Source organism: Leuciscus leuciscus (genome assembly GCF_965113295.1).
Source record: "Leuciscus leuciscus genome assembly, chromosome: 1".
NCBI classification, from domain to species: Eukaryota; Metazoa; Chordata; class Actinopteri; order Cypriniformes; family Leuciscidae; genus Leuciscus; species Leuciscus leuciscus.
This window is the reverse complement of record NC_138725.1, coordinates 65,240,579-65,253,024: the sequence shown is the minus strand read 5'-3', so window position 1 is coordinate 65,253,024 and position 12,446 is coordinate 65,240,579. Positions and strand designations below refer to the sequence as shown.

Below are 12,446 nucleotides of genomic sequence, written 5' to 3'. Positions count from 1 at the left end.
ATGAGACAGGTTGGTACAGTTATTATTCTTTGTTGAATAACTCTGGTGGAATAAACATTAAGATAAACCTACTACACTGTAAAAATAAAAGGTGCCTGGAGGAACCTTTTGGGGTTCTTCACTTTGCCACACCGGCGGAACCGTCTGTAGATCCTCTAGACACCCTTTAAAAAGGGGCGGTTACCACACAGGTTTCCTGAGGAACTCTTATATTAGGCACTGTGTGGTGCCTCCAGGAACCAAATTTCAATTTTATTTTATTTGTATTAAATTAATTTCATGTTGTTACTATGGTTACCACCATTAACTTCTATTATAATAAACAAACTGAACCAAATACAAAATAAGAATTGTTTATTACATATTTTAGATCCATTTTAATACATACACTTCCATGCACTTGGAAAAAAAAGCTAGTAATAGATTAATATCAATGAATACACACACACACAAAAAAATTGTATAATACATAATGAATAATCAACCATGTGTATACAATAAGCTACACAAGAAAAGACATATCAACCAAATGCATGGAAAAAACATGTTCCAAGTAATAAATCAATGTAAAAAATAACAATTTTGACTAATTAAAAATGTCCACCTTCACTTAATTTTAAAACATGTTTCAGTCCGCTTGTTAAGTCTGACGTCACTGTTTCCAAGTCCAAAAGCTCTATCAGATGCCAAAAACAAACAACAAACAGTGCTAATACACTCATTGTGCTGTAATATTCCTGAAAATTATTATCCTAACCTTTATCTCTATTCCGAATCTCAGATGGTTTAGTTATTCAGCTATTTTGAATCATAAAATGTTGAAGTCTGGGATGCCGTGAGACTGGAGACTGTTATGTACACTATGGCTTTTGAAAAGCTTAAATGTGTGATTTGAATCAACAGTTCCCATAAATGGTTGTTGAGTATTCTCAATATCTAGAAACAAGATAGAGAAAGTAGAAGTAGAGGCTTCGACCCGGAAACAGAATTCCTTATGTCACAACAAGCAGAAAACATTTTCCATTTTAACAGATTTAAGGTGCAGTAAAATGATCTGTTGTTCTGTGAATGTTCACTGGTGAATTCAGTCATTTCAATAAGAATCCACACGATCAGCAATTTTGTGTGGTGCTTCATACATTACATCGCTACACTGCTGACAACGGTCAATGGACATTTTTGCCTGCGGAATTTCACGAAATTCACAAATGTGATGCACCTTTACTCGCTGCAACATAAAATGCAATCAGTTATAAAATCTTCACAAGGGACACGTGAGGTACTTAACGAGTTAGAAAAGTGAAAAGGTGCATCAGCTTCATTTTCCTGTTTGTTTTTCCTCTTTTCTGGTGGATGGTCCAGGCACTTCAGTGATTTTCAGGTCTACAGGAGGATTTTTATTCTTGATCAAACTTGTATTTCAGCTTACCGAGATCCCTGCAAAGTACAACATTTACTGTTAGTAAGGTTATTAAAGTGATAGTTGGGAAATTTAAATAATTTCCTCAGCCTTGTGACGTTCCAAACCTGTTTGACTTTCTGTCTGTGGAACCCGAAAGCAGATCTCAGGCATAATGCAACCCGTCACCATTCAATATCACTGCATGAAACACAAGCATAAAAAAATTGTGTAATTCATTCATGAAACTATTCTTATGTACACTTGTCTAGTTCAATTCAATGCAACAATTTATGTAAAAATGGTTAAGCTCCAAAAAAGTCCCAGAAAAGATCCTAAAAATAATCAATGAGTTCACAACTCATGTGTTATGGGTTGTGTTGTAAGTCTTATGAAGCCATATAATAGCTTTTTCCTTTTTTTTCTTTTCGAAAAAGACTAAACTTGAAGTTATAATTCAGGGTTCAAATGTCTTATATTCAAATGCATATGATTAAGGTATAGCCTATAAAAAATGCATAGCATTATTGGCTCCAAACCTGTGATATTATTTTTCTGAGTAACATGAATGAGATTTGAGAGCATGAGGGAAGATTTTCAGAGAATAACTGATTAAAAAAGTACACAGTCAAACAATACAATTTCACACAAGGGGCCCTATCTTGCACCCAGCGCAAGTGACTTTGTACACCGACGCATGTATCATTCCTATTTTGCACCCGCGCAAAGCGGACTTTTCCCTCCACAGAAGCACGTCGGTAAGTTAGGAAATACACTTGCGCTCCCGGGGGCGGTTCAGCGCAAAGAGGAGGCGTGTTCCGGCGCAAACGTTCCCTCATGCTATTTTGCAGGTTTAGAAAACAATTGCGCCACTAACCAGGAAAAAATTGTTTAAAGTCAGTGGCGCGTTGCGCATGTTATTCATATGCTATTTTAAGGGCGCATGCTTGGCCATAATCAATGTAGCGTGTGCACAATGCGCATAGGCTACACTTTGATTCTCTCATCTACACAGAAGCAGCAGTTTTCATTTTTGCAAATCATACATTATTACGATAGATAGATAGATAGATAGATAGATAGATAGATAGATAGACTATTTATTATAAAAGCATACATCTAGCTTACACATTTACCCAAATTATCATACGCCTGTTTAACCGAAGTTAATTTGGGTGGGTTTCTCCATTTCAATGTAACTTCTCTCTTTTACGGCCGTGACGAGAGCGTTGCTCTCCTTGGCTGTGAACCGCTCCTGGCGCGCGCCTGGCAAATCCGCCGTTTCAATAGCAATCCGCTGTGGAAAAAGCGCGTTTGCTCTTAAAGGGAATGTGAGATGACGCTCTGATTGGTTTATTTCACGTTACGCCCAAACCACACCTATGAATAATGAAGCTACTTCAGACCAACCCATTTTAGATTTGCGCCTGGCGCAATAGTCATTTATCCCGCCGGGAAAATAGCAACAGCGCCGAGACCCGCCCACAAAGTTACTTGCGCTTTGCGCTTTGACACTTGCGTTTCAGATCGTTAAAATAGGGCCCAGAGAAAGTTCATAGTAATAAAGTACTTGCATGTGGTGTATAGGTAACTTACTGTAATTCAATGTTGCCTCTGAAATGTTCAGATTATTTTAGAAATGTACTGGTTGTTCTGGGGAAACAAAAGAACAAAGCTGATTATTCACAACATAATATTTATTGACCAGTAAATGGCTTTCTGTAGTAAGTAAAGTTAGGCTAAACAAAAACAGACCAAACTATATTAACCGGCTTTTGTTACTCATAACAAACGCCAATGATGACAGCAGGAATCAGCTACATTAGTTAGGCTATATCAGCAATTTGAAGACACAGTTGTACAGAATATGTTGAATTGAATGACTAAATCAATCTAAAACAATAAGTCAATAATTTCCATTTGTTCATTAACTTACGTTAGATCAACGTAGTTAGCATCGCGGCTAAAACCTTCATACCAGATACTGTGCAATAAACGAGTGGTAAACACTGTAAAAAAGTAGTAATGTATAATAAATTTAGTTTATATGTGTGTGTTTGAATATATAGTGAGTTGACTCTGTATTTATATTTATTTGGCGAGTTTACAAACCTTGTATCGGAGAGCCGAACAAACGGCGGAAGCTTTGATGAGAGGACGGAGCCGTTACCCGATGACGTCGATCAGCTGAGCTTTGTTGCGCGCGAGCAGCGCGAGCATCACTGAAGCGACGACACAGCAGAGGAATAGCAGCAGTTTCGTGACAGAATAAAACTTTTCTCCTCCTAGTTGCTGCTTCTTCAAATAATAATTTATAAAGAAGTAGGTAAAATTATTAATTTATTACTATTATTTATTCAATAATAATTAATGAATTCTTATTATTAATATTATTATAATTTAGTGTTATTGTTTAAGGTTTAAATTAATCAATAAAATAGGCCTATATATACTAAATAAATGTAAGCTACCTAGGTGAAAAAGACGTAGGCTACTGTTAAATGTATTAAAAATGTATTAAAGTATATTTGTATTGTAGGCCTACTAAAAACACACTCAAGTACATTTTTAATAGTAGCCTACGTCTTTTTCACCTGGGCATGTATACTGAATCAAACTTAAGTAGCCTATAATAATAATAATAATAGGATAATAATAATCTTATTCTGGCCTCACTGAACCATTGGGTTCCTCCAGATGCTGGCTTTAACATAAGAGATCTTCCAGGAACCACTTAAATGTTAAAAGATCTTCCAATAACCCTTTTATCGCATTCAAGTTCCTCTATTTTCCCTCAAAGCACTTCGAGGTCTCATGGTAATGAAAAGGTGACTCCAGAACCTCTGAACTAAATACAAAGTGCTTAAAGGATCCCATAAGTTCCAGCAAGAACCTCAAAGATTGTCAATGCTCCTCCAGTAACCCTACTATAGGAGAAAGAGCTTTGAGGCACTTAAATTACATTTTGAAGTTCCTTGAGTATCCGACAGGATATTTGAGGCTCCTTTAGTTTTTACAGTGTAGGTGCAAATTTATTGAACTCACTTCTGAATGAAAAATTAAATCCTGTCAATTCAAGCTTTCATTCAGGAGCGAGTTTAATAAACTGTATTTCTTAGACACGCACTTCCTGCGGTATAGCCTCTCTGTTGAATGCACTGAAATTTGTTAGGTTTTTATAATCAATCATAAGACGCCACACAAAATGTTTGCATGGGTTTATTGCATGAGGGTATTAAAGCTGCAGGTTTTGTGAACTAAAATGAATAAATATCACACATGATTAATTTGAGGCACAGTTTTGCTCAGTGCAGACTATAGAGCAGAACCCTGTCCTGACACACACTGTGATCTGGTTCTGTAATCTGATGGCTTGGGTGGTGGTTTATATTAGTGGAAAGGCAAATGAGAGGAAAGGTTCATTTCCTTCTTTCTTTCTTTTTTTATAAATTTTTTTGTGTGCAATATTTATCAAAACTTGTTGTCTGAGACATTTTTTATTATATTTACATGTATGTACCAAATAGAAATTATTATTATAAATATTATAATTATTATTATAATTATTTTAGTTTCTCATGTTTATGTACAGTATGTCAGGAGTCTTCAAATAGCAGACCGCAGTCCGGTTCCGGACCCTGGCTTGGCAGGACCACGAAATATTATGACAATGGTAGCACCATTTTACCGTTTCTACAGTTTGAAGTGAGCCGCGTCTCAAAACAACGGAGCGGTTCACACCACAAGTGCTCGTGGTCATTTATGGTAATGACCTTTTGGTAATGACTATATTCTCTAATATTTTTATCTAGAGCCAAACGCACTTCATTCAAGCCCTTCTGGTTCCGTGAATGTTGCTTCTCTCTCCCGCTAAAGACATTAAAGCGCCACTTTAAGAGCTGCAGATGCATATGATGCTCTTATTTTAACAAAAGGGGGTCCAACCCGGTACTAGCAAGGTGTATATATTCAGTGGTGGGCCGTCAGGGCCAGTAAGGCCTTCTCTGCTGGCCTAAACACTATCAGGATCACTGACTTGCACTTTAATATATATATTTTTCCATTAATGAGTATTAAATTATTCCCAGTAGTCCATTCTCTTAATTTCATATCTTTGCTCTTGGTTGCGCTGCTTCCTGTAGTGTATGTTTATGTTAGAGCTTTTATCCAATTATATTTCTGCCATCATGTGTTGCCATGGCCAAATAAATCTGCCTTGAGGCCTTCAGAATCAATAATGCGGGCGCCTGCATGTAGCTTAAAATGAATGGCAGTGAAACTGTTGCTTTAACCAATCAGATAATCAGTCAGATTTAATCAGCCAATCAGATTTCGATTTGACTGCACCGGGGCCATCTAGCAGGCGTCGGCATTTTCACGTCCTTTGATTGGATGGTCAGAGCGCGTACTATTACTAGTCAGAGCTAGCAAACTGCATCTGTAGCGAACTTCATAAACTAAAATATATTCCTGTAGATTCAATAGTTTTTCAACCCACAAATGAATGTTGCTTTCCCTCCTCGACCTCCAGCAGGTTCAAACCTACCGGAAAAAAAACGTGTTCAGCCTTATCCAGCTTAACGCAGAGTCACGGAGCTCTATTCGATCTGGCCAGCGATATTTTTTTTCCCAGGATAGAGACAGAGCGTATTTAGGCCACGCCCACACCCAGGGGGAAAACAAACCAACTGTCTCCATTGACTTTGCATTGCGAGAGGCTGCCTCCTTGTCATTTCTTGCTTCTAACAAAAGACAGAAAAATGCCTAAAAACTGCTGTGTGACAAGGTGTACAGCAAAGAAGCTAAAAAACCCAGAAATAAGTTTTTATTAGCTCTCGACCCCAAAAAACGAGTGTTTAGGACATAAAAGTGGATACAGGCAGTTGAGACAGAGCGTCACGTGTCTCATTACTCTGAGAACTAACGTATATCCGCTGGAGGAGACACTAATCGGCAACACAGGATAGTTTATCTTACAGAAATATAATATATAAAACTGACATTTGGATATTTGGCTCACCAGTGACCAAATGTTTAACTTACTGCACACGTGGTGTATTTTTATTGCATACTGAGTGTCAGGATCCCACAATTTACCCATTCGTTCCAGCCTGTATCCACTTTTATGTCCTCAAACGCTCGTTTTTTGGGGTCGACAGCTTATGAAAACTTATTTCTGGGTTTCTTAGCTTGTTTGCTGTACACCTTGTCACATAGCAGCTTTTAGGCATTATTCTGTCTTTTCTTAGAAGCAAGAAATGACAAGGAGGCAGCCTCTCGCAATGCAAAGTCAATGGAGACAGTTGCTTTGTTTTCCCCCTTGGTGGGCGTGGTCTTCAGATTATGACGCGTTGCGCTCTGTCTCTATGGTAGGGGAAGACTAATGAATATTCATTAGGGAAGTCATCACTGATTGGTCTTAACCCCAGTGACTGGTAGGTTTAGGGGTGGGGTTAGGGAGGTCATAATACCCCCAGTGACGGGTAGGTTTAGGGGTAGGTCATCAGACCAATCAGGGATGACTTCCCTAATGAATATTCATGAGTCTTCCCCTACCATCCTGGGAAAAAAAATATCGCGTCCGGGTAGAAACAGAACTGAGTGTAATGTATGCCACGTCTGATTTTGAATTAAAACTTATGCCAGAAATACAACAGGACAGACTCGACTTTTAGCATTAGCCTCTATAGAAAAGACTTATTGTTGGAACTGAAACGCACAGATAACCTGTACAACAGAGTAATTGAAGTCTTTTTGAGGAAAGAAATTAGATGGATTTTGTGTAAAAAATAATCAGTAGTTTTGGTGAGTATAATAATATGATTTTCTTCTTAATTTTTCTTGTAAATTTATGATCGAAGCATTACTATTGTAACATCTGACAAGGGACTATTGTGACCCTTGAACGACAAGACAAGGGAGGCTCCGTTTCTGAACTTATAATCGGAACACAAGAACAACTGCACACTAACACACAACACAAGAGGAACTCACTCGCTTGTTTCTCTCTACCCGACCTTTTCCGAACTCACCGCATTAACCCAATAACTGCCGGTGCAAAATAAAAACAGCAATTTCACAACAATTATAGAGAGTCTGTGCGCTGCTACACTATTAAAAGTTATTTTTAACAGTAGGACACCACTGAAGGCCTAGGTGTTAAAATGCACAGCCCGCCACTGATATATAAATATATCATATATATTTTTGTAGTTTTGCAAAAATGTAGGTAGAGGCAAATTTTCCTAATGAGCCTATAACTATTTCAAACCGCCTAGTTTGATTAAAATAAGGGCAGCATTTCTCACACCCTCTTTCTATTTACCGCACATTTCTGAGATACCTGCATAAATTAGTGGAGAACTTTGTTATGGTTGATTGCATTCAGTCCTTTCTGCTTTATCTGATTCTTACTATGTGTGTCTAGCTCTGTCATATTTTTTCCAGACTTGCTCTGGAATACATCCCAGCGAATTAGCATAAATGAATGCAAACACGTTTCACTGTCACACTAGCTTACACTCTTCACGTTTCATGTCAGACTGGCCATCTTTGGACTGTCGCCCCTAGTGGAAGTGTGCTTATCCATCCATGTGAAGGATGGTCGGCTCACCTAGGCAAGAGTTTCGCCATCAGCAATCTTTCTTGTTGCAGTGAAATGTAATCGCAGTTGGAAACTGAAGCCATCCTCAACAAGCAACGCCATGCTTAGAGGATAAAGGGAATTATACATTTAAAAAAATGCATGTTAAAAACAAATATGAAGACTGTAATAATGCTGAAAATTAAGCGTCGCCATCACTAATGGAACAATAAAACGTTTTAAGATATTGAAATGAAGATATATCACAATGAAAATGTAATTTAAAATTGGTAACAATATTTCACCGTATTACAGTTTTTACTGTATTTTCCATCAAATAAATGCAACCTTGGTGAGGATAAGAGACCCCAAACTTTTTAACTGTAGTGTGTTCCCATGGAGTTGAACTTATGACATTGTTGTTGCTATCATTATGCTTTAGTTGATCCATAGCTTCAGTGTATGTAACCAAATGGGACATTTACAGTAAATAAACTATCATTGGAAGCTACGCGGGTAAGAAGCTAACCTGATCTGACCTGTCACTTTTTGTCCCCATTTATTTCTTAAATTCCTTAATGCCCTTCAAGCTCAGTGGAGCTTTCAAGGTTCACTCAGATTTGGGTGCGATGAATAAGAAATACTGGTTGACTTCAGTGATGGAGTGATTCTGTATAGTCCCAGTAAAGTACAGCAGATAGTGTCCTATGATTGTATCCTTAAATGTATCTTGTTATTTGAACTTAGAGTATTGTTTTTCCTTGCTTTGCATGACCTTTGTCAGAAAATAGCAATTTCTTGATCACAAACCCTCAAGAACCATTAGGTTAAAAGAAGGTTGCTCTGCCATAGTCCTCTACCTTTATTAAAGGAAAATTCCATTCTCAGTTGCTTTTAGCACTAGTTTGTGCTTGGGGGAGATAAATTATATGATGGCTGGGAAGATAACGTTGCTTAGCTGCATGGCTGGATGCTTAACTTGATAAATCCATTATTTATGTTCTGAGGCGCTTGTATGCCAGCTTCTGAAAACTTCATTGGAGAGACACGGCGCAGTGTCACCCTAAACTATGCTTCTCTCCAAAACATTTGGGAACAAATGAGACCTTCCTCTCTGCCCAAAATAAGAATGGAAGTCCAAGAGCCCCCGGGCAATTTGATGTGGTTTACATAAGTGTGTGTGTGAGAGCATCTGGCAGGGCATATGGGAGCATGTTTTTAAAAAAGTGGAAGTGTGATTCAGGGAAACACAAAATGAGAAAGACAGGAGAGGAGAACCCACTTACAAAGAAAAGACAAAATGAAACAAAAAGCAGAGGAAGCAATTTTATTATTCCACAGAAGTGTAAGTGAGAGATCCAAATGGGAATTTAGATATTCCAGCCAATGGGAGCTCTGGGCATGTCAGACAGTTCAAGGCCCTGAAACCTCCTCTTTACATGTCAATGCAGGGTGATTTACAAAGACTTCAGGAGCACAAGGAGTGCATATACAGAACCTTTAGTCCATCTTTCCCTGTAAATTGTTGTTGATTAGGGGTGTACTGTGTTCCCAGCAGGCAATTTTACGTTTAAAATACGTCTAATAGCCGTCCAAACACTGCCCTGACGTCTGTCAGTGAAAATATAAACATATAGCACACTACTGTTAAAATATAAATGTTACATGTGCTTTAGTATGTTAGTCAACACATCGAAAAGTGTACTTTAAAGCATGACAAAAGAATATTAAAACAATGATTTCAAATGTATTTGAAAGTAAAACCTTTGATTTGACATTATTACAAAGTGCACTTTTTAAAAGACTAAGAAACATAGTCATGAAATTATTTTTAAATACACTAATTTTTAAATAAACTTTAAAGATTTAAAGTACACTGCACATTCATTACAATTAGGCACTCTTTTTCCACAAATAGAGACAGAATAACACAGAGATCTTAAAAAAAAAAAAAAAGTCCTAGCTAACTTGAAAATAAGATGTGGTTCACCTAACACCTACAGTAAGTGTTTCTCTCTCTCTCTCTCTCTCTCTCTCTCTCTCTCTCTCTCTCTCTCTCTCTCTCTCTCTCTCTCTCTCTCTCTCTCTCTCTCTCTCTCTCTCTCTCTCTCTCTCTCTCTCACTCTCTCTCTCTCTCTCTCTCTCTCTGTCTGTCTGTCTGTGTGTGTGTGTGTGTGTGCGCGCGCGCCTGTGTGCGTGCATGTGTGTGTGCTTGTACATGTTCGTCGTGGCTCTGTTTCTCCAGCTGCAGAATGCAAAAAAAAAATCTTTTTATGGCCACATAATCATAATTTGGTTTCAAACATGTTACCTTTTGCCTACCAGCCCAATCTTTAAACAGCTTGTTCCTCCTACAACTTCCCTTTTTTCTGGGTCTCGTTCCACTGGTGGTCAGTCAGGGTGATTTCTTTGGGTCCTTGTCATCTCAGCATATCCTTATACCTGCTCTCAACTTGATGTATTCATCCCTTGATCCTGGTCTGACATTTTACCATAAATAATGTATATGGAGTGTAAAAGGTATATAGTAAAAAACTATTTCTTGTTCCTGACATACAGTGCAACATAGTGCAGATAGATTGAGCTTTATTTACTGATCATTTCTTTTGTTAACTGCATGTTATTAATTATGGATTCTGATGTATTAGTAACAAACACACATGGGAAAATCTCACTGGAACATCCCCAGGTTTCATTGCATGTACTTTGCATAATGAAAATGAGGCCTGTTGTTTTGCATCATCACATCATTTTAATAACAGTTAGACTGATTTAACTATTGCTATCATATTGTGTCCAGATTTTGTTTTTCAAATAATCTTTGCTTACAATTTTGGAGATTTTGTTCATTCCGCATTGGAGGAGCTAAGAGCTCTACCTCTTTGTTGCCTAGATAGAAAAAAAGCTTTACAGGGAACTGATTTTCCTTAAAGGGACTTTGTTCATACTCAACACAGTCACAGTCCGGGCAAGTGGCTCTGTGTTTGATGAAGACCAGTATCATTAGACACTGGAACATGGGATTACTATGGTATTTTGTTTAAAACAAGCACTGTTTAAAAAATGATGTGTCATCTGACACAAACACAGGCTGCTGGCAGCTCGGGTAGCGTTAGTGTTCACTTACAGTGAGATTAGTGTTTTACTCTATACATACAGACAGAGGAAATAAGCAAGAGCAAGGCGCTATTAATGGGAACAGTTTGTTTCCCAGGCAATTCACATACTGGCTAAATGTGTATATTACACTAGTACTGCATCTGAATATGCTTTTTCCATAGTATATACTGTAGAAGATGAAAAAAGATGTCCAAATTCATAGTATTCTTAAAACAGTAGTCAAAAAGTACCAGCCTGGCCTCATTAGAAAAACCTATGGTGCCATTTGAGCAAAACGCAAAATACGCCGCGTCGTGTACGTTTCGCGACAGTTTCAAAGTGAAATTTCCAGTGAGTGGCACTAAAAGCGTGTTTACTTTTTCCGGAACAGATGAACGTGAATATGGCAGCGTTTTATTACGTTGGAGTTTGTACGTATCACCGCAGTTCTGAATTGAAATGCTCCGTTTTAAAATAATGTACACCTACACTAAACCCTAAACCTACCCGATAGTCTTAACAAAAGCAAATGTGACATACAAACGCAATCGTAAACGTGTTTCGTACATATTTCCTATGAGACCTGGTTGAAAAGTACCTACTACTTCCACTGAGATTCTGAAGTGCACATCTGATGGACACTTCACTCTCTCATGAAGCCACCGGGAGAGGAGTTATGAATGGCAGTGAAGTGACACTGTATGTCACATGACATTGACAACATGGCGAATGTAGTACATAGTACTTATGTAGTTTCCTATAAAGAAAGTACTTTTGTGAAGTAAGTTTCAAACTAAATGTGGTACCTAGTATGCGATTTTGGACAGAGATTGGGATTCTGGATAACGCCTCTGCCAAATACAGGGACCTAGATTCAGATCCCAAACATAATATATCATTTTTATTTTAAATAATCCAAGAAAAACTGCATCCAAACTTAACAGCCAGCGAGAGCCCAAGTGACGCAAGAGGCATCAACCTGCATTACTTCTAGCTTCCTTCCCAGTAATGTTGACTGAACGTTGTTGAAGGCACTGGAGAAATCAAAGAACATTATTCTCACAGCGCTGCCAGCTTTGACCAGGTGTGAACTGACCTTCTGCAGTACATGATCACATTATAAAAAAATGTTAAGCTTTTTTAGCATTGCAATTCAGTTTGAAGTTGGAATATTGTATTATTTTAAATTAATTTAAGTTTATATGGCCCCGGGTCCCTGTCCAAGAACCACAGTTTGTTTGTGAGCATATTTGATTGTGTTTTTGCATGTCACTTAATTTTGGAAGGCACCGTTTAATTTTGAAACACTGTTCAATTAAAGATGAAACATTGTACCTTGCAAATTTTTATCTATTTTCTGATAGT

General features: G+C 37.8%; 1 protein-coding gene and 1 long non-coding RNA gene across 4 annotated transcripts in view; one reads left to right on the top strand and one right to left on the bottom strand.

Annotated features, from left to right (window-relative positions):
• gcgra (glucagon receptor a) overlaps positions 1-12,446 on the top strand; it is a 95,788-nt gene that overhangs the window by 17,270 nt on the left and 66,072 nt on the right. The window lies entirely within an intron of this gene.
• On the bottom strand, positions 225-3,634 carry LOC309506131. 2 transcript variants are annotated; one of them, XR_014208648.1, is made up of 4 exons: positions 3,512-3,634; positions 2,996-3,052; positions 1,528-1,600; positions 225-1,437 (listed from the first exon to the last, which is right to left on the bottom strand). It is a non-coding gene; the product is annotated as an uncharacterized lncRNA (long non-coding RNA). The 2 variants fall into 2 exon arrangements; XR_014208649.1 differs by lacking the exon at positions 2,996-3,052 and adding an exon at positions 3,336-3,408 and having other exon boundaries at positions 3,512-3,592.